Here is a 6,000-nt window from a genome sequence, read left to right on the forward strand (position 1 = left end):
GGGCTTGGAGTAATATATTCCAAACTCTGAAAGAAAACAACTTCCAGCCAAAAATTTCCTACCCAGCAAAACTTTCTATCAAATTAGATGGGAAAATAAGAAGCTTCCACGACAAAGAGAAACTGAAGGAATTTATGTCTTCAAAACCAGCGCTAGAGAAAATACTCAAAGAGATTAACTACAAAGAAGAAATAGGTAACACACACCAGAACCAGAGAAATAAGATTTTCCATCCAACATACAACTTAGATTGGTTATCTGTGGAGATTCATTATTTATGTTAGTCTTTTACCTATCTCTAAATTGTATTGTTTGCTTTTATTGTTGTTAATTTTTAGGATTTCTAGTTGGAATATTAATATACCTTCAGATATAGCATTTGGAAATATTTTATCACATTCTATCAGTAACTTTTAACTCTGTTTACATTGTCTTTGGATATACAATATTTTTATTTTTTAGGGAGTTTGTATACTCTTCTGTTGCCTGTGCCATTGAAACCATATCTAAGAAATCATTGCCAATTTCAATGTTGTGAGGTTTTATGACCCAGATTTTCTTCTAAAAGTTTATAGTCTTAAGATTTATATTTAGGTCTATTATCTATTTTGAGTTAATATTTGTATATGTGTTAGGTAAGGGTCCAATTTTATTCTTTTTCATGTAATTATTATTTTTCAACCATATTTAGTTAAAAGATTATTATTTCCTCCACAAAATGTTCGTGGAAACCTTGTCAAAAATAACTTGACAATATATGGAATAATTTATCTCTAGGCTTTTATTTAACTCCAATGCTTTATATATCTGCCTTTAGAACAGTTCTACACTGTTTCAATTATTGTAGCTTTATATGGTTTGAAATCAGAAAATATACAACTTCTAGCTTTGTTCTTCTTTGAGATTGTTTTGGGTATCTAGAGTCGATATTCCATATCAGGATAGATTTTTTCTGAAAAATAAATAAATAAATGTATGATAGCTTCACCTAAAAAAAAAGAAAAGAAAAAAATATTCTCTGGTAAGAAAGAAAGCAAAAAGAAATATTGAACTGTTATCTTTTAGTCATTAAAAGCTTGGTATCAGACAAATGAAACTGTTTTGTGAGAGTATCATCGTTAATATTGGATAAATTGCTATAAAACTAGATGTCAACCACTAAGCCAAGCATGGGAAGGAGGGATGGGGAGGGAACGGGGTGGGGATCGGGTAGGGGCTAACTGGGTGATGTGTGCATATATGTCTACAAAAGTATTTTCTTTATTCCATTATGATGTATGAATACATTGCACCAATAAAATAAAATAAATAAATAAATAAAATAAAATAAATTTAAAAAATAAAACTGAAATTATGTAACTTTTTAAATTAAAAGTCCTCACAATTGTGTTTACTGATATTCTCTATAAAGTGTTTTAGATTGAGAGACTATGCTTCGGGGAAACTGTTCCCCAGGAACCCCTGCTAGGGTCCCAGACACACTTATCCCCAACCCATAACAAAACCCAAAACTACCCCAAACAGAATAAAAACCATGGATTCTTGTCTTAAGCTAAGAATAAATATGCATAGCTTGGGACAGTTGCTGAAGATTTAAAGAAGTTTATTAGAAAGACAAAAATATAGAAAATAGAAATACAGCCCTATGCCAAAATGGCATGGGGGGGGGTGACTCGAAATGAATACACCAAAGGGATTACACGCGGACCAGACTTTTTATACCCATGACCTCCATCTTGTTTGCGTGACTCTGACATAGTGAAGGTCCCTGTAAGGTACCTCCCCTAGCAAGGTGTAGTGAGGTGTCTCCTTTCATGAAGGTTGACTCCTCCTACCATCTTAGCTAGCTTATCCAATCATGTAGATCTGTCTTTAGAGAAAGGGTAGTTCTCTCTTAAGATCTGTCTTTAGATAAAGACAGGCCCAGTTCTCCTTTCCTATTGACTGGTTAATTACTTTGAGCTAAGTCAATCTAAATTTCAATAGCTGTTTGCTTCCTGACCAAAGCCAAGCCTTTCTCTCTCGAGGTCTGCTGCCATTTTGACACAACTATTTTGAAATATATCAGTTATTTTCTTTTGAAATATATTAATAATCAGAGCTTTCCCAAATATTCCTAGGCTGTTCCCAATACTGGTACATAAAGCCTATGGCTTTACTACAGAGCTTTTTGCCTCTGATCTTGTGTTTAATTCTGGAAGGTATGATTTAAATAATTTTGAAAGGATGAGATGATTATCAACCTATTGTTAATTCAGCTGTACCTCATTTCATAATTAGCACACTGTTTCTCTCTCTTTCTCTCTCTCTTTCTTCCTCCCTCCATCCTTTCTTATTCTGTTTAAAACCTACTTTCACTAGATTTCACTAGATTTATCTCTGAGCTTGTGTTTAAATAATTCTTGAAGGCATGATTTAAAATTTTGGAAGGACTATTGTTAATTCAGCTGTTCCTCATTTCATAATTAATACTCTTGCTCTCTTCTTTCTCTCTCCCTCCCTTCTGTGCCAGTATTGGGAAGAGGTTTCAAAATGTATTAATGTACCAGTATTGGGAAATATTTCCAATTTTAAAAATATATCTTTGGTAGTAAATAAAGCCAGAAGCATCAGGAAAAAGGGCTTTTTTTTTTAACATTTCTAAAGAGAAGTAAAGGAAGCCAGGAGTGCCAGGGAAAAGGGCCTCTTTACATTCCTAAAGAGAGACAAACTTCCTGAAGGATGGGAGGAAATCCCAGATCCCTGATAAGCAACTTAACACATTTTGGGAGTATAACAAAAGGTGTGGAGTTTGTGCCAGGAGACAGAGCTGCCCCCCACCAACTCAGAGCAGATAACTGGGTGAGGGCAGCATATCTACATATCAAAGATCCTGCCGCAGACTTGGTCAGGATAAGAACACTCAGCATGCAGTGACTGTTGGTGAATTCCCGTGTAAATTAACCTAGCTCAAAGTAATTAACAAGTCAATAGAAGAGAGCTAGGGCTTCCTCTATCTAAAGACAGATCTTAGGGGAGGAGAACTAGGCCTTTATCTAAAGACAGATCTACATGATGATCTAGGGAGGATGGAGCAGGGTTTGACCTTGCCCTTTATGAAAGACACCTTGCCACACCTTGCTGGGGGAGGTACCTTAGAGGTTAAGGGGAGGTACCTTACTGGAAGTTCACTATGTCAGAATTACGTAAACAAGATGGAGGTCATGGGTATAAAAGTCCGGTCCACGTGTGATCCCTTTGGTGTATTAATTTTGAGTCCCCCCCCCCATGCCATTTTAGCATGGGGCTGTATTTCTATTTTCTGTATTTCTATCTTTTTAATAAATTTCTTTAAATCTTCAGCAACTGTCCAAGCTATGCATATTTATTCTTAGCTTAGGACAAGAACCCGCAGCTTTTTTTTTTTATGTTTTTGGTTGTTTCGGGTTTTTGTTATGGTTTAAGGGAAATTGTGTCTGGGACCCTAACAGGGGTCCCCGGGAACAGTTTCCTACAACCATCTTTTCCCAAAAATTGTAACACTTTGGTTTTTACTGCTTCTTTATTATCTACCTCAAGTACTCTTTTTTCAAACATGCAGATATTATATACATTTGTTTTATACCTCTGTTGGTAAGAATAATTTTTCCCTGAAAATTTATCAGTTGTAGAATATCTGCAACTTGGGAAGCAAATGGGGAATTCTCTGAAGAAGAATTGGGTATTTTACTAATTTAATTACAAACCTTGGGGCAGAAATAATGGGTAACTATTAATGAAACTTCGTATATTACCAAATGAATGTAAGATCAATTTAGCATAATTTCTGTGTTTAAACATTTCTCAAAATATTGTAATTTTTTTCTTATCTTCTTCTTGGTAATGACTTACAAGTTTCTTGTAAACTTCTCTGTGATTTCATGGTGAATAAAGAAAAAGCCAATGTTGGCTTTTCATGCAAGGAAACATGAGGTACATAGCAGTGTCTTATCTCACTGGATTGATATGAAGATTAATTGAGCCAGTACATATAAAATATGTAGAACATTGTTGATGCTATACATGGTGTAGTTTTTACTTCATAGTGATTCTTGACTAAATTTATTTTATTAGCTGAAATTTATTTTATTAGTTGACTCTCCATGCAACTAATGCTGTTTTCCTTACCAGGAAGAACAAATCCAAATAGTACTGAATGAAATGGAGTTTCTTGGAGGAGCTGGTTAGGGAGGCTTGTGGGGATGGAAGGGAGAGGCTAATCACCTCCACAACTAAGGCCACTGCCCTCCTGCAAATTCCTACAATTATGGTGCAGGCATGATATTCATTCTATAGCACTGTATCATTGACAGCTATGAACTGATGGTGTATGCTTACTTCAGGTTCCATACAAGTTTCTTTTCCATTTTTGTTTGTTACTAGGGATTGAATTCAGGGCCTCATGCTTGCTAGAATAGTGTTCTACATCCCCAGCCTGCCCCATCTACTTTTTGAAAACAGCTTCTAAAACTTTCCTATCTCTGCATGAGTTCTCTTAAAGCTAAGGGGCTTTCTTTGTTTGCATTTATTTTTCTTGCACTAGGCATCCAACCCAGGGTCTCACAAACACTTGGCAAGTGCACTGTCATTGAGCCACAGACACGGAGCTATAGTCCCGGCCTAAAGGAAAGTGTTTTTTCTTGGCATTTATCCCATTGTATATATGTATAATATTTAGTTTATCCATCAAGTGACAGGCATTTTGGCTATTTCTACTTTTCAGCTATTGTTAATAATGGTGCTATGACCATTCATATGCAAATTTTTGTGTGGACATGTTTTCAGTTCTTTTGGCTGTATACTTGGGAGTAAAATTGTAGGTGGCATGGTGATTATATGTGCATTTTCTGAGGCACTGTTAAAGTATTTACAGCACAGTATCATTTTATATTTCCATGATATATGAGGGGTATGACATCTTCACATCCTTGCCAGTGTTTGTTATAGCTTTGATTATGGCCATCCTAGTGGATGTGAGGTGATATTGTGATTTTGACTTGCAATTCTCTAGTAACTAATTGTGTTAAGCTTCTTCTACTTATGTGCTTATTGGCTATTTGTATAGTGCGCTTGGAGACATATCTATTCAGAACTTTGTATTGTTTTTTAAGTTTATCTTTTGGATATATATGTGTTTTCAAAGTAGCTAATCTTATTTTGCCTTTTTTCTAATTGAGAGATGAATATCTTTTAATATGCATATTTTTATATTTAAAGAAATTAAAGGAATATTTGGTAGTCAATTTAACCTCTTTTCTCTTTTCTTAGATCTCCACCATACAATTTTTTTTACTAGTATTCTTTTATGTTTTTCTTTGTACTAGTAAATGTGCTAAGATACTTTAATTATCCTCTCTAAATGATCTATTTGAGATTCAGTTACCATATGTAAGAAAGAAGAATGATATTTTCTATTGAAGTTATAAGGTAATATAAATATTGACCAGTGTTTATTCTGTAATAGTAGCTTAGGAATCCATTTTGTAACTTTTTGTAATGGAAGTATAGGTTTCATTTGTTCTAATGAAAAAAAAAAAACTTTCCCACTGGGAAACTGGCCAACCAGATTAGATTATGAAGTCTCACTTAGCCAATGAGGAATGACACAGTGGGCTACATGTTAGAAGGATAAAAAGATCCCGGACTGCTCACGTGATGTGCTTGCCCTGATTTATGTTGTGTGTGCACTCATCTACCCAGAAGTAAAGTACTTTGCTGAGTTACTTTTGAGTTCATGAGTATTTATTTAATACTTTCCTAAAATCTAACATATAGATAAAACATTAGTATATACATTTTATCTTTTCCCTTTCATTTTTATCAGATTTATAATTTTTACATTTTCTGATATAGAGTTCTTGCAGTGTGCTCAATTAATCATCAAATCTACTTACTCAGTTCTTGGTTAAAACAGCATTTACATAGTCAATATATACACATATTCCCATAAGTATACAATTCTTCCTGACAGTTCTTTAGCCA

This window comes from Muscardinus avellanarius (assembly GCF_963383645.1).
Source record: "Muscardinus avellanarius genome assembly, chromosome: 17".
NCBI lineage: Eukaryota > Metazoa > Chordata > Mammalia > Rodentia > Gliridae > Muscardinus > Muscardinus avellanarius.